Raw genomic sequence first — 19,724 nt, 5'->3', positions numbered from 1 at the left:
ACCGCACGCAATGAACTTGGCAACCTGGCTCCTGCAGTCAGAGTTGGGAAACCTTAATTTACCACGCAGTGTATGTATATCCTCAAGGAGGCACGAAAACCAAACACTAGACACTGTTATTTCGACAAGTGGAGGAGATTTGTAATTTTGTGCTAGTCAAAGCAAATAAACCCCATAAAATGTTTCCCTTTATACATTCTAAATTATATTCTCTACTTGTTAGATTCGGGATTAGTATTGAACTCTATAAAGGTCCACCTGGCAGCTTTATCAGCTTATACCACCTTTCAAAGTACAGTATTGTGGTGAAAATTCCAGTCATTAAGGCATTCATGGAGGGAGTAAAGAGACTCTACCCTCCAATTTTAAACCCACCGCCAGGATGGGATCTCAATGTAGTACTTGCAAAGCTCAAGGGGGCCCCCACCATTCGAGCCTATACATAAGTCAAGTCTTAAATGACAAGGGTAGCTTTTGACTCCATCTCTTTTCGATATATTTAGTTAAACACCTGACATAGAAGACTGCCTTCTTAGTGGCTATTACTTCCATAAGAAGAGTTGAATTTCAAGCATTGTCAGTGCAGAACCCTTTCTTTATCATCCATAAAGATGAAATAGTTTTACATACTTACCCTAGGTTCTCCCCTAAATTCATTTAAATTCCACATGAACCAATCTATTGAGCTTCTGGCTTTCTTTCAGAATCCAACTAGCTCATCTGAGGTAAAACCCCACACACTGGATGTGAGGAGGGGGGTCCTTTACTATGTAAACAAGACCAGGCCACTTAAGAAAACAGATCAACTGTTTTCTCCATAGCACCAGGCAGAGAAGGAGATCGCATTTCCAAGAATGCCATTGTCAGATGGATAGTCCGATGTATACAATTATGCTATTCATTATCAAACAAGACACTGCCTTTTACACCAAGAGCTCACTCGACACGGAGCACAGGAGCTACTCGGCTTTTATCACAAATGTCCCCTTAGACAGCATTTGCAAAGCAGCTACATAGAGCTCAGCACACATTCACTCAGCACTACTTCATTGACACCCATTCCAAAGCAGATACACAGGTGGCACAAGTGGTTCTAAAACATCCATTTGCAGCAGATCCTTCTCACGATCCACCACCATCTCCTAACACTGCTTGCTTATCTATGCATAGCATGTGATCTAAGCAGATTCACATGCGCCCACCCTTCCTCCCCTGAGAGAAGGTGCATAGATGTTGAGCGTTCTGTTATTTATCTGCTTGGATACACCTGTACTCACGCTACACTTCATGCAACCTCATGTCAGAACTAAACAATTTGAGGGAGCTTAAAGCGTGAAGGACTATGGGTACAGTGGACGTCGCACTAGGGATAGTATTACTGGTACGCCCAGTTGACGTCCCTTTTAGTTTCATAAACAGCAACTGTAATACTCCGCAGCTTCCACTAGATGTAGGCCTATGCATAGCATGTGAATCTAAGCAGATACAAGCATCAGAAATAGGATTATGGGGAGTAATGTAGCCCATATTTCTGAGGCTTGTGGAATCTGCTTAGATCACATGCTGTGCATAGGCCGACATCTAGTGGAAGCTGCAGAGTATTAGTTTGTTTTTTGAAACTCGAAAATGGGCGTCGACATAGGGCGTGCCAGTAATACTATCGCTAGTGTGACGTACTACTGTACCCATGATCCCTCACGTGTGTAGGACCCTCAGATTGTTTCTGCCATACTTGTTGGAAGTATTGTGCGGTGTTCCCTGCTTTCAGCCATTTTGCAAAAAATATATATTCTCTGTTCTTTCACTCCCACGTCGAGATCCGAAGATCGACGCCGGTCCGAAGAACTACAACCGTCGAGACTGCACGACGGACTTTGGGCCTCGGAAGGCCTCTGGCCTCGGCCCTGAAACAAGTAGGAAGAGTGGGGGGTGGAAACATACTCACACTCGCTAATATTTAGTATACACTAGCCCGCTGCCTTTAGGTGACATATGGAGAGTACGCCATTAAAATTTTGCCCCAAGTGCAACCACAAGTACCCTTGGGTTGACAAACATGCCACCTGTAATCTGTTTGCCTAGGGACCACCACAAAGCTAACTGCAGAGCTTGAAGTCTTTTTAAGGCTAAAACACTAAAGGACCGCTCCACTAAACGTTGGGCCCACCACGCCAGGCAACTCGAGGCCATGGAAGCGGTGGGTGCCTTCAGTGACTGCAGCGACGCCGCCCTTTCGGACGGCGAGGGCACATGGGCGTCGAAAGGCACCCAATCACTAGTCCCGACCCCGTAAGATTGTCCTGCAGGGCAGTTATGGGGACCACACCCAGCGACACGAGCGCTACCCCAACCACTACACAAACACACTAATCCCAACCGGGACTCGACACGCGTGTTGAGTTCTCGGAAAAAGGAGGCATGTAGAGAGCTGTCCACGGAATCGGTGTCCCCTGGGCATTTCAGGTCGAGATCGCCTCACGACACAAGGCAACCGTCCACAGTTGCGAAAAGTGCCTCGCTCCCCAAAGTCACAGAGGTACGATCGTCAGATGACAAGTCCGACCTCCACCCCCAAGCTGCACGCTTAGAATCGGCCCCGGCAGCCCGTTCGGCGTCTCCCTCCGAAGGTCGACGTGCACTCTAAAGTTTCCTAAAGTACCCTTCACACCCCCGAATCTCGACGCCAGGCGTCAAAGTGCAGAGAAGGTGAAAACATCAGGAAAACTCTTCTACTCAAGGGGACAAACAGCAGAAAGTCATTACACTCTCCTTCTGCACCCCAGAAACACAAGGACATTCACAGGTCTTCAGATAAAGATACATCCAAGACCCCTGTCCCTGTCACTAAACCTAAAGTTATCCCTACCACTCTAAAGGATAAGGGAATAGGAGAGGAGTCTCAGCAGGAGGTGGTCATCCCCAGCTCCAGGGAATGGAGCTCCCAGGACATCGACAGGGTGATGAGAAGGATGTCTTTTATGGCTGACTTCTACAGGGAAAAAAACTGATTACTTTCTTCGTAATTATCAAGATGCCCCTGACAACTCTACTCCTTCAGAATACAGAGATTCGCAGCCTCCTAATAAGAGACCTCAGTTTGAGACTCCAACTCAGGGCCTGATTTCAGACCCATTCTACATCCAACCTTACCAGCAGTATGGTGAGGATCCAGACATAGAAATGTTGGACGACCAAACAGGAGCCGATTATTATGGAGATGACGAAGGCCAAGGTGAGGAGGAGGAAGACGAGGCAGAAGTCTACAATATAGACTCTCCTGTTCGCATAGAACCACAGGTCACTGATTCCCCAGTAGATAACCAGCCCCTTCTAAATGAAGTCTTGGCTAGAGCTGCAGAGCACTTTCATATAGATATTCGGGGGCGGGGGGGGGGGGCACAAGAAGATAGGGACTTTGCAGAGCAGATCATGGGGGACAAGAAACCCATTGCCAAAGCAATTCCAATCCTCAGGTCCATACAATGTCGAATTGACCCTTCCCTCCTCACCCCTAATCTCACCAGGGCTGTAAACCCAGAATTGAAAAAATGTTCAGAGCTGCCCAATCAGACCCACTTTACATAAGGGGTCAACTCAAGCCCGACTCGCTAGTAGTCACTAACACCAGGAAAAGGGCAGGGACACCTCTGTCAGTATCTGAAGCTCCCCCAGACAAGGAGAGCAAAATAATTTATGGGTTAGGAAGGAAGGTGGCCTCAACTTCTGCTTACCAAGCAAGAATCGCCAACACCACCACTCTGCTGGCAATCTATAATCGCCACCAGTGGGAGCAGGTAGCTGCTCTCATTGACTCCGCAGCGGAAACACTAAAGGGACAGTTGGCCCAGATCGCGTCGGAGGGTAAAGCCGTCTCCGGATGAATTCTAAAGACAACATTTGATGCCGCAGATAATGCAGGCCGGCTCATAGCAGAGAGCACCGTCATTAAGAGGCATGCTTGGCTTAGACAATCTGGGTTTAAACCCGAGACCCAAGCCACCATTATCGACATGCCGGTGGAACCGAATGTCTTGTTTGGCAAAGCAGTTGAGGAGGCACTCAAAACTGCCAAAGACGAGTACGATACCCTTAAATCCCTGGGACAATTGACGAATAAGCCCATGAATCAGAGGGAATAGTAATTTTCATTGCTCACGTGGCATAAATTCCCAGAGGGGCTCCAATTACGCACCGGGGCAGGGTACTTCCTGGGGTGGCAAACAGACTACCCAGAGTTAAGGCAGAGGTAATAAAAGGAGCCGTGGTAGAGGTAGAGGCAGCCCACCCAGAGGCGGGACGCCTGCCGGAAAACGGAGACACTTCGCTCAGGGTCCCTTCCCGTGCATCCCCAGTAGGGGGGGCGCATTTCCATCTTCACCCAGGCATGGGAAGGGATCACATCGGACAGATGGGTGCTGTCAGCAGGATACTGCATCGAACTTCTGGAGCGCCCCCGCAACCACCCTCCACGATAAAGAATTCACGCCATGGACCACCAAAAGATCCTCCTCGAGGAAATAGTCAATCTTCTCGCAAAGAACGCGATATAACTCATTCCGGGAAACCAGGTAAACAAGGGTATTTATTCAACTTACTTCCTTGTGCCAAAAAAAGATTTAACAATGCGCCCAGTATTAGACTTACGCCCTGCAAACAAGTATGTCAAGCTCCAGTTCTCCAGCATGGGGTCTGGCATGGATTCACATGCTCATGAATATTTCCCGTCAGGCTGGGAATCCTCGGTAAAGAAAAAATCAGTATCAGTTTCGTTTCTGATCTGTCTTTCTTAGTAGTAACCAATCTCTGATCTCTGGGTCATACTGCCCCCAGCCAATGACTGCCCTCTCCCTAAGCCCCGTCCCTGGCAGCCATCCTCAGATTTTTACTGCACGCTCAAGTGTTGGGAGTCCTCGTGTTTAGCTCTCGATTTTTTTTTTTTTTTTTTAAACTGCGTTTTCACGTTTTTTCAGGAGAATTTCTCAATTTTTCGGTTTAATCGAGCCTCAAGCTCCACCGTTTCTACTTCCGATAACAGGGACCAGTTTCGGAATTCTTCTACGCCCCTCAAGGGTGAAGTTTTCGTCGAGTTTACACTTCTTGGAGGATTCCGGAAGATCTGCGGCCTACCTCAAGGACATGGCCCAGGACAAAGGGAGCTCGACGCCCGGATCCAAGCTGTTCAAGAACTGCCCTGGATGTGGATTATATAACGCTTTCAAGGAGGACGAGCATTCCCGATGTCTCTACTGCCTCCATGGGGAAAAGACGCACGTGGAGAAGGACTGTGCATTCTGCAAGAACCTTTCGGAACGGACCAAGCAAGATGGTTCCCGCCTCGCCACCTGGCTGGAGAAGGGCACAGCAAGTGAGAAGGCAAAGAAGTCTGAGCGGGCTTCTAAGTCCTTTGAGGGCGCCCCGGCGACGGGGCCCAACAGAAGGCCAAGCACCGTGAGTCCGCGGGCTCCGGGAGCGCCGAAAGGTCGGGCTCTTCGGTTGCCAAGCAGGGCGCTACTTCCCCGCACGTTCGACCACGAGCCAGCGCTCTGGGTCGGGGAAGAGGAAGTCCGAGAACCCGGGTAGGCCGCTGTAGCGGACCCGGTCGATCTCGAAGGGGGAGTGAGGCGTTGACCCTCTCCCAAGGCGAAGGCCTAGGACGCACCTAAGGTGGTGAGGGCCTTGATCCACCCGGCAACGGCCTCTACCGAAGTGGTCTCTGTGACCCTGGCGGAGCCGGCTGAGACTACGCCAATGGAAACGGCCTCTGGGCCCAGAGTATCCCTGCCGCCGTGGAGGGAATGCTCTTTCCAGCCCATCGCTAAGACCCCCGTGAAGCCCCCTGCTGAAAAGGAGGGGGGGGTGGCGGTGGCCATTACAGACTCGGAATCAGCCTCTGAGGAGGAACTGGTGGAGACCGAGAAGGGCCTCAACGAAGGGTCCATAGGCCTCAACGAGAGGTTCATAAACCTCAACGAGAGGTTGGAGAAGGTTCGATCCCAGGGGACGGTCCCTGTTGACGTGATCGAAGATAGCGACGAGGACGACGAACAGGACCCACTGGAGCGGCCATCCCGTCTGTTGCAGCCATTGCCCGAGCCCCAGGATAGCTCGGCGGCCATTTTGTTGGCAATCCAATCCTTATGTACCGAGATAAGGACGAGATTACCACGCACCCCGACGGAGGAGCCAGAACCAGGCCCATCGGGAAGCCCTCTGAACAAGCGGAGGAGAGTCCACCCTGCTCCGCCCTTCGTGCCTGCGAGACCAGTGGACCCCTCATCCCCCTCGCCGGGAGAGGATACGGCGACGGACGATGATGGCGGCGATGACACAGCAGACATCCCGTCGTCACCCCCCCCCCCCTCCAAACCCCCCGCGGGCGTCCCCAGCCGACGAGGTTGGCTCTTTCCACGCCATGATAACCAGGGCATCCGAGCTCTTCCAGCTGTGCCCTGAAGAACAGAAAAAGGAGGGGTTTCTGTACCAACGACGAGAGGCTAAGACGAAGACGGTCCTCGCGGTGCCTTTACTCGACATCTGGGATGAGGGGCTTGCTGTCCTCAAGAACCCTGCCATGACACCCGCCAAGAGGGACAGGTACGAGAAGAAGTACCAAGTCCCTGATGCCGCCACCTTGTGCCTCAGGGCCCAGCCCATGCTGGACTCGGTCGTCTCGGCAGCGGCTAAGAAGAAGGCAGCGGGCGCGGCGGCTTCAACTTCCACTTCCCCGCCGGACAGCGAGGGTAAGAAGTTGGACTCTCGTCGGCGGCGGCGACGACGATTAAGGCGGCCAATGCCTTAGCGATCGTGGCCCGCTACGACAGGGAGCTCTGGTTCAAGATAGCTCCCCTGCTAGATTTCCTGCCTGATGACAAAAGGGCGGAGGCCCTAGAAATTCTGCAGGAGGGCGAGGTGACGTTGGATAACGCCATTACGGTGGCAACGGACATTGCAGATACCGGATTTCGCCAACTGGGCAACAGAGTTTGTCTCCGACGACGAGGATGGCTCAAGGCAACAGACTTTCGCCAGGACGTCCAGACCAGAGTGTTGGACATGCCGTTCGACGGCAACAACCTCTTTGATAAGGCGGTGGATGAGTCTACAGGCCATCAAGACCGACTCGGAGACGGCCCAGGCCCTTGGGGTGCTTCAACAGCGACAGCCCTTTCGGAGCTCTGGAGGCAGACAGGGTGCCTCCAAAGGATCCAGCGGTGGCTCCTCCACCTACCGCCAGGCGGCCTGCTCCTCTTCCCAGGAGGCCTACAGAGGTCGCGGCAAGCAAGGTGGTTCCCGCCGTCGTCGCCAAGGAGGCAAGGCCGCTTCCAAGCAAGACTGACCCGGCCGGGTGATTGTGCCCCCACCGAAGCACCCCAGTGGGAGGCCGACTGACGAAGTTCGTCAGGGTGTGGGAGTCCACCTCCACCGATCGTTGGGTGTTGGACACCCTGGCCAACGGGCACTCACTGGAATTCCTAAAGAAGTGCCCTCGCATTCCTCCCTTGGCCAGGAAGGAGAATCACGTCCCTCAACTGCTATTGGAGGTAAAGGCGATGCTCAAGAAAGGTGCCATCGAGCTCGTCTCCAGGAGGCTCCGGGGCTCCGGAGTATACTCAAGGTACTTCCTCATCAGAAAGAAGACAGGCGGTTGGCGCCCCATCCTAGACCTGCGTCGGTTAAACAAATACATCAAGGCGCAGAAATTCAGGATGGTCACCCTCCAGCACGTACTGGGACAGCTGGAGGAAGGTGACTTCCTATCGTCGCTGGACCTGGAGGACGCTTACTTCCACATCCCCATTCTAAAAAGGCACAGGAAGTTTCTCAGGTTCGTGGTTCAAGGACGCCACTACCAATTCAGAGCCCTACCATTCGGATTAAAGTCGGCACCCAGGGTTTTTACCAAGTGTCTGGCACCAGTGGCGGCGCGGCAGCCCCTGCATGGGATCCACGTCTACCCCTACCTGGACGACTGGCTAATCCGGGCAAGGTCAAGGGAACTCGCCGTCGATCATACGGCGAGGACCGTCCGGTTGCTCACGGAGCTGCCGTTCTCCAACTACCCCAAATCCCACCTGGTTCCGTCGCAAGTATGTTTTTGGGGGCGAAGCTTGATGCAGCTCGATACAGTGGAGCAATTAGCCTCCCCTTCAGAGGCGAGGACCAAAACCATCCTGGGCAAGGTACAGTGACTGTTAGCCACGGACGTGGCCAGGGTGAGGTCCATCAAGTCCCTTCTCGGGATGATGTCCTCGTGCATCTACCTTGTACCCCTTTGCAGACTTCGGATGCGTCCGCTACAGGAGTTCCTCGACGCCCGCTGGTTTCAGGCAGGGGGCTGCTTCGAGGACAGGATCCCCCTCGAGTTCAGTCAGGCCATCCTATGGTGGGGCACCCGGGCTCACCTCACGACGGGCACAGACTTTCAAACCCCGGCGTTTCAGGAGACGGTGACTACCGACCCCTCTCTGGAGGGTTGGGGGGCCCACACCAGAGATCTCCACGCAAGAGGCCTTTGGCTCCTGGAGGAGAGGTCTCTTCACATCAACATCTTGGAGCTCCGTGCAGTGTTCTGGGCGCTCAAGTTGTTCCTCCCGTCCCTCAAGGACAAAATGGTGAGGATCTTCACCAACGACACCACCACGATGTTCTACATACGGAAGCAGGGGGGGCACCAGATCCCCAGCCCTATCCAAGGAGGCCCAGGATCTGTGGCACTGGGCCGTCGCCCAGGGGATGTTTCTGGTTCCCTTCCACCTGGCAGGAATAAAAAAAGACCATTGCCAACTCACTCAGCAGGGAGCTGCGCTCGTGCCACGAGTGGGAACTGCGCCAGGATCAAGTGGATCGACTCTTCCAACGATGGGGCAAACCCCAGATCGCCCGGTTTGTCGCCGTCGCGAACTCCAAGTGCCAGAGGTTCGCCAGCAGGTTCCCACAGCCGAGGAGCATGGGCGATGCTTCTCGTTCCCTTGGGACGGCCTGTTTCTATACGCGTTCCCTCCATTGCCGTTGCTGCTCCGACTCATCAGTCAGTTTAAGAAGTCCAGGTGCAGGATGAAACTTGTTGCACCGGCATGGCCAAGGTAGGTCTGGTTCCCGGACCTTCTGGACTTGTCAACATCCCCGCCAGTCAGGCTGCTGGCGGACGCGGATCTTCTCTCCAGAGAAGGAGGTGCCATTCTACACCACGACCCACTGTCACTGAACTTGCAGGCCTGGCTCCTGCAGCACTAGAGTTTGGAGGGTACGATATCCTGGTTGAGTGCAGAGAGGTTCTTGCAAAGGCCAGGGCGTCCTCAACTCTCAAGTGCTATGGACATAAGTGGAAGAGGTTCTCTGTCTGGTGCCGTGCACAGAAGATTAGCCCTCTGTGGATTACGGCCCCTCAAGTACTGCCGTACCTACTGTCGCTGGCCAAAGCTGGACTGGCTCACGCCTCCATAAAAATACATCTGGCTGCCATCTCCCAATATACCAGGACTACGGGACGGGCGTCCTTGTGGTCCCATCGCCTGGTAAAGGAATTTATGAAGGGACTATCCCGATCATTCCTGCCGGTGAAGGCCTCTGCCCCGGCGTGGGAACTTAATGTGGTGCTGACCAGGCTCATGGGAGCCCCATTCGAGCCCATGCATTCGGCGCCTTTGAAGTTCCTGTCATGGAAGACAGCGTTCCTCGTGGCCATCACCTCAGGCCCTATCTTGCAAGCCTCCATACTTGACTTTTCATGACAAAAGAGTAGTGCTTAGGACGCACCCCTCTTTCATGTCCAAGTTGCCATCGGACTTCCACCTCAACGAGCCCTTGGTGCTACCAGTTTTTTTCCCTTCGACGCCGGCCGAGAGGACTTTGCACTCGCTGGATGTAGCTAGAGCGCTGAAGTTCTATGTGGACCGCACAAAGAGTTTTCGGAAGACGTCATGGCTATTTGTGAACTTTGGGTCTGTGAATCAAGGGAAGGCTCTCCGGCTTTATCAGTCATTGTCGCTGGTTGGCAAACCGACCGCTGCCCGGCCGTCCGAGAGCCCATTTGACCAGAGCGATCGCTGCTACCACGGCGTTCCTGTCTGGTGTGCCCCTGCTGGACATCTGCAGGGCTGCTACATGGAGGTCGACGCACACCTTCACAAGATTCTACTGCGTCGATCGGGACTCCAGGGTCGGCCAAGCAGTGCTGCGCAACCTGTTCGCTTAAGGTGAGCCTGGTGAGGAGGTAAGAGATGCTTAATGTTGAGTTGTTGTATTGCTTAATGTTGAGCCTGTTGCCACCTCCCGTGGTTGTGCATGTGTATACTGCTATGGATTCTTTTATTCATGAGCATGTGAATCCATGCCAGACCCCATGCTGGAGAAGGAACAAGTTACTTGTTCTCCAGCATGGGTCTGGCATGGATTCACATGCGAACCCTCCCTCCTACCCCTCTGCGGCTCTTCACTTGGTCATACTGCCACTTGGCGTGCTACCAAATCTGAAGATGGCTGCCAGAGGCGGGGCTTAGGGAGAGGGCAGTCATTGGCTGGGGGCAGTATGACCCAGAGATCAGTGATTGGTTACTACTAAGAAAGACAGATCAGAAACGAAACTGATACTTTCTTTACCGAGGATTCCCAGCCTGACGACGGGGAATATTCACGAGCATGTGAATCCATGCCAGACCCATGCTGGAGAACAACAGTTACAGGTAAGTAAAAAAGGGGGATTACATGGCAACGTTGGACATGAAAGATGCCTATTTTCATATTTCCATGTTCTCAGCGCACAGAAGATTCTTGATCTTCAAGGTGGACAGTCAGCACTACTAGCTCATGGTGCTGCTCTTCGGTATAGCCTCGGCTCCAAGAGTATTTATTCACCAAGGTACTGGCGGCACACCTACGCAGGGAGGCTATCCCATTGTACCCTTACCTGGACGACTGGCTCATCACGGGGGAAACCCCTGTAATTTGCAAATCCAACATCCAAAGAACGATCAACCTCCTCTTCGAATTGGGTCTCAGTCAACGAGAAGAAAATCAAGCCTGGTGCCAAGCACCTCCAAACAATTCCTAGGAGCTATCCTAAACACCCAAGAGGGGTTGGCCTTTCCAACAGAAGAAAGAATTCGGAACTTACTACTGCAAATTCCTCAATATCAGTCTGGTCGCCAGATGAGGGTGCGCAAAGCGATGTTTGCTAGGCATGATGGCGTCATGTATTTACCTGGTTCCCCACGCGCGCCTGCGCATGTGACCAATGCAGGAATGGTTGGCGAACAGTGCTCTCAGGCAAGTGGTCAGTGGGACGATCTAGTGGTTGTTTCGCCAACACTAGTACAAAGTCTTCACTGGTGAACAAGAGAGAACCTAGCAAAGGGAAAACCCTTTTACGATCCAGAGATACAGGCCGTAGTCACTACAGACGTGTCCCTGTCAGGGTGGGGAGCACATCTCCTTCACCACACAGCTCAGGGTCTCTGGTCTCACACAGTGGCCAAGAATCGCATAAATCTGCTAGAGCTTCTGGCAGTCTTCAGAGCGCTTCAAGCGTTCGAACCCCATCTGTTGAACCTGTCGGTGCAGATCCTAACAGACAGCACGACTGCTATGTTTTACATAAACAAACAGGGAGGGACTTTTTCGCTAAATCTGTCCAAGCTTGCCCAGAAGATTTGGAAATGGGCACTCCGACTGAACATTTACCTGTCATCTCAACATGTTCCAGGGAATCTCAATTCTCTAGCGGACGCCTTAAGCAGAGATCCCCTCCCAAAAGAACACGAATGGTGTCTACATGAAGTCGTGGGAGACCTCTTCTCACAATGGGGCTTCCGCACTATAGACCTATTCGCCACAAGCGAAAACGGACAATGCCCAGACTTCGCATCCAGGTTCCCCCAACCAGGCTCCAAGGGGAACGCCCTGTGGATGAACTGGTCAGGGATGTTTACCTATGCTTTTCCACTCACTCCTCTGATGAGGAAGTTGGTAAACAAGATGCACAGGGAATCGACAACGCTCATCCTAGTTGCTCCCATGTTGGCGAGACGACCGTGGTTCCCGCACTTGCGCAAACTGGCAGTGTGCGAACCAATCAAACTCCCGTGCTGGCACAACCTACTATCCCAGCACCAAGGACAAACAGTGCACCCTCAACCCAGTTCAATGAACTTGGCTGCATGGCTCCTGAAGTCATAGTTTGGCCATCTCAATCTACCTCAGAGATGCATGGATATCCTAAAGGAATCCAGGAAACCAAACACAAGACACTGTTACTTTGATAAATGGAAATAATTCATTATCTGGTGCCAGAATAAACAAATCAACCCGGTTGATTGTACTCCTTCCAATATTGTCATCTACATGCTCTACCTGCTGGATGCAGGGTTGGTATTTAATTCACTCAAGGTACACCTGGGGGCGCTGTCAGCCTACACCACCCATAACAAGGTGTTGTGGTGGAAAGTACCAGTGGTTAAAGCCTTCATGGAAGGGGTAAAGAGACTCCACCCTCCAATTTCAAACCCACCACCAGGATGGGACCTTAATGTGGTGCTTGCTAAACTCATGGGCCCACCCTTTGAATCCATGCATAAGGCTAGTCTCAAACACCTGACCTATAAAACTGCCTTCTTAGTAGCCATTACTTCCATAAGAAGGGTCAGTGAAATTCAGGCTCTGTCAGTGCAGGATCCTTTCTTTACTGTTCATAAGGATAAACTGGTTCTACGAACACACCCTAGGTTCTCACCTAAGTTTATTTTAAAATTCCATGTTAACCAGTCAATTGAGCTACCGGCTTTCTTCCAAGAACCCAAAAGCTCTGCTGAGGTGAAACTACACACGCTAGATGTGCGAAGAGCGGTCCTCTACTATGTAGACAAGATCAGACCGCTGAGAAAAACGGACCAACTGTTCGTCTCCGTAGCTTAAGGCAGAGAGGGAGATCGCGTCTCTAAAGGTGCCATCTCAAAATGGATAGTAAACTTTATCCAGCTGTGCTACTCACTTTCTGAGAAAACTCTGCCTTTTACGCCAAGAGCCCACTCTACTAGAAGCACTGGGGCCACTCTGGCTTGCATTGCAAATGTACCCCTTCACACCATTTGCAAAGCAGCTACATGGAGCTCTATTCACACTTTAACTCACCACTACTGCATTGACACTCATTCCAAGACAGATACTCAAGTGGGACAAGCGGTTCTAAGACATCTGTTCGCTCATGACCCTTCTCACATCCCACCTCCTTCTAACACTGCTCGCTAATCTATGCACAGCATGTGATCTAAGCAGATTCCACAAGCGTCGGAAGGGAAACATTACTCACCGTAATCTTATTTCTGGTGCTTGTATCTGCTTAGATTCACATGCTCCCACCCTTCCTCCCCTCTGAGAGAAGGCGCATGGATGCTTGTAGTCTTATCTATCTGCTTGGATAACCTGTACTCGCGCTACGCCTCATGCTACCTCATGTCAGAAAAAATACAATCTGAGGATCCTACACGCGTGAGGGATCATGGGTATAGTGGACTTCACAATAGGGATATTATTATTGGCACGCTCCATGTCAACGCCCATTTTTGAGTTTTGAAAAAAAAAATTAATACTCCGTAGCTTCCACTAGATGTCGGCCTATGCACAGCATGTGAATCTAAGCAGATGCAAGCATCAGAAATACGATTACGGTGAGTAATGTATCCCATATTTCTGAGGCTTGTGGAATCTGCTTAGATCACATGCTGTGCATAGATCACATGCTGTGCATAGGCCGACATCTAGTGGAAGCTGCGGAGTATTACAGTTTGTTTTTCGAAACTCGAAAATGGGCATCGACACAGGCGTGCCAGTAATACTATCCCTAGTGTGACGTCCACTGTACCCAAGATCCCTCACGCGTCTGGGATCCTCAGATTGTTTTTTTCCGCCATACTGGTCGGAAGCATCTTGCGGAGTCCCCTGGCCTTAGCCATACTTTTGCTAATTATTGAAGTTTAAAATTATTTATTGACATCCTTCCCCACCCCAACGTCGACCCTCTACACTCGACGACGGCTGGAGAAGACATCGACCGTCGGCTGCTGCACGACAGATCTGGGCCTCGGAAGGCCGCTGGCCTCGGCCCGGGCCTAGTAGGCCGCTGGCCTCGGCCCTGCAAGTAGGGAGAGTGTGGGGGGTGGTACATACTCTTCACTCTTGGTATATAGGTACACCTTATATATTTCCTACACTTACCAGCCCGCTGCCTCAAGGTGCGTATGGAGGGTACCCCTTTCCAATTCTGCCCCAAGTGCAACCGCAAATACCCTTGGGTCGACGGGCACGCCACGTGCAATCTCTGCTTGCCGAGGGACCACCCCGAAGCGAACTGCAGAGCGTGTAGTAGGTTTAAGCCTAAGACACTTAAGGACCGTTCGACAAAGCGTTGGGCCCACCACGCCAGGCAGGTGGCCATGGCAGCGGAGGGCGCCTTCAGCGATGGCAGCGACGCCGTACTTTCGGACGGCGAGGGCATTACGGCGTCGAAAGACTGCCGAGCGCAGGTCCCCGACCTCGGAAGGTTGTCCGGCAGGGCGGCTATGGGGAAGACCCCCGGCGACGCAAGCGCTACACACCCTACACACACTAAGCACACTAAGTCCAACCGAACCTCGTCGACTTCTCGGAAAGAGGCACAGATAGAACGGTCCGACTCGGTGTCCTCTGGGCGCTCTCAATCGAGATCGCCTCATGACGCAAGGCAATCATCCACTCTTGCCAAGAGTGCCTCGCTCCCTAGATTAACGGAAGTTCGATCGTCGGAAGACGAAGACGACTTCCACCCCCAGGCCGCGCTCCAGGAGACCGAGGCCGCAGTTAACACCAGTGAGGCCCCACGCTCGAAACAAGATACCTCTCCCGACCCTCGACGCCAGGCGTCGAAAGTCTCTGGGGCCTCCAAGGGGCAGGGAAAACATTTTTCCACGCACGGGGAGGGGGGGAAACAGCGGAAAGCACAGCCTTCCACTCCTGTAAGACCATCCTTCCACCCTAAGCAGACAGACAAACATAAATCTACTGGGACATCAACATCCAGCAAGGGTACCCTTGATAAGTCCTCTAAGTTGCCTACTAAAGTCATACCCTGTTCCAAAGAATGGTCCAGTGAAGACATAGACAGGGTCATGTCAAGGATGTCTTCCTTAGCTGATTTTTATGACAAAAAACCCAGAACATTTCCTTTTGTATGACCCTCAAGGGGCCACACCCTCAGGCTCCTCTGATCCTATCCCCCTAAGTAAAAAGGCCCGGTTCGAAAGACCTGAACCCTTCGAGGTGCAGCCTTACTCTACTCCATACTCTACTCCACACCCCAGATACCAAGGACAGCCTTTCCCTGAAGGGGACCAGGAGTTTACAATTATGGAGGAACAAACCGGGACTGAATACTATGCGGATGATGAGGACCTGGAGGAGGTAGAAGATGAGCAGGAAATTTACAGAGTAGATTCCCCGGTAGAGAGCGAAGCCCCAGTTACCGACTCGCCAGTTGATAACCAGCCCCTCCTTAATGAAGTTCTCGCTCGTGCAGCAGAACATTTTCACATCGACTCCCACGGTGTACAGGAGGAAAGGGACTTCGCAGAAGAGTTGGTGGGAGAGAGGAGGCCGGTCGCTCAGACCATCCCTAGCCTTAAATCCATCCAACGTAGAATAGATCCATCCCTGGTGAATCCTAACCTCACCAGAGCCGTCAACCCCAGAGTCGAAAAACTTTTTCGGGCAGCCCAGTCTGACCCTCTTTATATAAGAGGACATCTTAAACCAGACTCCCTAGTGGTTACCAACACTCGGAAGAGGGCTGGGACACCCTTATCGTCGTCAGAAGCTCCTCCCGACAAGGAGAGCAAAAGACTGTACGGGTTTGGCAGGAAGGTAGCCTCAACGTCCGCCTACCAAGCAAGGATTGCAAACTCCACCACCCTGTTGGCAAGTTACAACTGCCATCAATGGGACGAGGTCGCGGCGCTCATAGCCTCTGCTCCTGAACCGTTAAAGGGCCAGTTGGCTCGGATCTCGGCAGAAGGGAGAGCCGTGTCTGGTTGCATATTAAAAGCAACTTTCGATGCCGCGGACAACGCAGGAAGATTGATAGCAGAGGGTACTGTTATCAAGAGACATGTGTGGTTACGGCAGTCGGGGTTCAAAACAGAAACCCAGGCTTCATTAATAGACAAGCCGGTGAAACCCGATCTATTGTTTGGGAAAGCGGTCGAAGACGCACTTAAGAATGCCAAGGACGAGTACGAGACTCTCAAATCCCTTGGCCAGCTTACCAACAAACCCCCTAACCAGAGGGGGAACAGTAATTTTCGTCGCCCACGCGGCCAAAATTCACAAAGAGGCAACTATGCCCAAGGACAGGGTACACAATGGAACAACAACCAGCAGTCTACCCAGAGTTACGGCAGGGGTAACAAGAGAGGTCGTGGAAGAGGCAGAGGCAGCCCCAACAAGGGAGGTGGCACGCCTCCACCAAAGCAGTGACGCTCAGTTCAGGCTCCCTTCTCACGCAACCCCAGTAGGGGGACGCATTTCCAACTTCACCCAGGCTTGGGAAGGGATCACCTCAGACAGATGGGTGCTGTCAACAGTGTCCACAGGATATGTATAGAATTACTGCAGCGTCCCCGGAACCACCCTCCACGACAAAGAATACACACCTTAGAACATCAGAAGATCCTTCTCGAGGAGATCGCCATTCTGCTAGAAAAGGACGCGATAGAACTCGTCCCAGGACACCAGGTAAACAAGGGTATCTATTCAACTTACTTCCTTGTGCCAAAGAAAGATTTGACAATGCGCCCAGTATTGGATTTACGGCCTGCCAACAAGTATGTCAAGCCCCAAAAGTTTCGTATGACTACGCTACAAGAGGTAATCCCCCTCCAAAAAAAGGGGATTACATGGCAACCTTGGATATGAAAGATGCTTATTTTCATATTTCCATGCTCACAGCACACAGAAAATACTTGCGCTTCAAGGTGGACAGTCGCCACTACCAATTCAAGGTACTGCCCTTCGGGATAGCTTCAGCACCAAGGGTATTCACCAAGGTACTGGCGGTGGCAGCTGCACACCTACGCAGGGAGGCAATCCCAGTGTACCCTTATCTGGACGACTGGCTCATAACGGGGGAAACCCCAGGAATTTGCAGGTCAAACATTCAGAGGACTATCGACCTCCTCCACGAATTAGGCTTCTCTATCAACGAGAAGAAGTCAAGTCTGGTGCCAGCACCTCAAAACAGTTCCTAGGAGCAATCCTAGATACTCAGAAAGGGTTGACCTTCCCTTCGGAAGAGAGAATTTGGAATATACTACTGCAAATTCCACATTATCAGTCAGGTCAACAAATAACGGTACGCAAAGCAATGCGGTTACTGGGCATGATGGCGTCATGCATTTACCTGGTCCCCCATGCGCGTCTGCGCATGCGTCCCATGCAGGAATGGTTGGCGAAACAGTGGTCTCAGGCAAGTGGTCAGTGGGACGATCTAGTGGTCGTTTCGCCAACGCTCGTACAGAGCTTACACTGGTGGACAAGAGAGAATCTCGCAAGGGGAAAACCCTTTTACGATCCCGAAGTACAGGCAGTGGTGACTACAGATGCATGCCTGACTGGGTGGGGAGCTCACCATCTCCACCACACAGCTCAGGGTCTCTGGTCTCACTCAGTAGCCAAGAACCACATCAACCTGCTAGAGCTTCTGGCAGTATTCCGAGCGCTTCGGGCGTTCGAGCCCCATCTGCTAAACTTGTAGGTGCAGATCCGGACGGACAGCACGACAGCCATGTTCTATCTGAACAAACAAGGAGGGACTTGTTCGCCAAATCTGTCCAAGCTTGCCCAGAAAATCTGGATATGGGCACTCAGACGGAACATCTTCCTGTCATCACAACATGTTCCAGGGGAGCTCAATTCCCTAGCGGATGCCCTAAGCAGAGACTCCCTCCCAGAAGAACACGAATGGGTCCTTCACAGAGATATCGTAGAAGATCTCTTCTCTCAGTGGGGTTTCCCCACTATAGACCTATTCGCCACAAGCGAAAACAAACAATGCCCAGGATTTGCATCCAGGTTCCCCCAGCCAGACTCCCAAGGGAACGCCCTGTGGATGAACTGGTCAGGGATGTTTGCGTACGCTTTTCCACCAACTCCTCATCAGGAAGGTGGTGTACAAAATGAACAAGGAATCGATGACGCTCATCCTAGTTGCTCCCATGTGGGCGAGACAACCATGGTTTCCACACCTACGCAGGATGGCGGTGTGCGAGCCCATCAAACTCCCAGCCTGGTACAACCTACTGTCCCAGCAACAAGGTCAAACAGTACACCAGGAACCCAACTCAATGAACCTGGCAGCATGGCTCCTGAGGTCATAGAGTTTGGGCATCTCAATTTACCACAGAGGTGTATGGACATCCTAAAAGAATCCAGGAAACCAAACACAAGGCACTGTTACTTTGACAAATGGAAGAGATTCGTTATTTGGTGCCAGAATAAACAAATCAACCCAGTTGATTGCACTCCTTCCAACGTTGTAACATACATGCTCCACCTGCTGGACGCAGGTTTGGTTTTTAACTCTCAAAGTACACCTGGCAGCCCTCTCGGCTTACACCACATCCCATAACAAAGTATCGTGGTGGAAAGTACCAGTAGTTAAAGCCTTCATGGAAGGAGTAAAGAGACTTCACCCTCCTATTTCGAACCCACCGCCAGGATGGGACCTCAACGTGGTGCTAGCTAAGCTCATGGGCCCCCCTTTCCAACCCATGCATAAAAGTAGTCTCAAACACCTGACTTATAAAACGGCCTTCTTAGTAGCCATTACCTCTATAGGAAGGGTCAGTGAAATTCAGGCTCTGTCAGTGCAGGATCCTTTCTTTACTATCCACAAGGACAAACTGGTTTTACGCACACACCCTAGGTTCTCACCTAAATTTATATCTAAATTCCATGTAAACCAGTCCATCGAGCTTCCGGCTTTCTTCCAGAACCCGCAAAGCTCAGCTGAGGTGAAACTACACACCCTTGATGTGCGTAGGGCGGTCCTCTACTATGTAAATAAAACCAGACCGCTAAGGAAAACAGATCAACTGTTTGTCTCCGTAGCTACAGGCAGAGAGGGGGATCGCGTCTCTAAAGGCGCGATCTCGAAGTGGATTATCAACTGTATACAGCTGTGTTACTCTCTTTCTGAAAAAACTCTGCCTTTTATGCCAAGGGCCCATTCTACTAGAGGCATTAGGTCCACTCTGGCTTTCATTGCAAATGTTCCCCTCGACGCCATTTGCAAAGCAGCTACTTGGAGCTCTATTCACACTTTTACTCAGCATTACTGCATTGACACTCATTCCAAGACAGATATACAAGTGGGACAAGCGGTTCTAAGACACCTGTTTGCTCATGACCCTTCTCACATCCCACCTCCTTCTTCGGGTACTGCTCGCTAATCTATGCACAGCATGTGATCTAAGCAGATTCCACAAGCCTCAGAAGGGATACATTACTCACCGTAATCGTATTTCTGATGCTTGTATCTGCTTAGATTCACATGCGACCCACCCTTCCTCCCCTCCGAGAGAAGGCGCATGATTGCTTGTAGTCTTACCTTTCTGTCTATCTGCTTGGATTATCTGTACTCACGCTACTCCTCATGCTTCCTCATGTCAGAAAAAATACAATCTGAGGATCCCAGACGCGTG

The 19,724-nt window shown here is 51.7% G+C and overlaps 1 protein-coding gene across 6 annotated transcripts in view; it reads left to right on the top strand.

Annotated features, from left to right (window-relative positions):
• STAG2 (STAG2 cohesin complex component) overlaps positions 1-19,724 on the top strand; it is a 2,060,662-nt gene that overhangs the window by 1,108,125 nt on the left and 932,813 nt on the right. The window lies entirely within an intron of this gene.

The sequence above is a fragment of the Ambystoma mexicanum genome, chromosome 5p (genome assembly GCF_040938575.1).
Source record: "Ambystoma mexicanum isolate Mex_15411 chromosome 5p, UKY_AmexF1_1, whole genome shotgun sequence".
Taxonomy (NCBI): domain Eukaryota; kingdom Metazoa; phylum Chordata; class Amphibia; order Caudata; family Ambystomatidae; genus Ambystoma; species Ambystoma mexicanum.
Note: the sequence above shows the minus strand (reverse complement) of the source record. Positions and strands in the feature narration are given on the sequence as shown.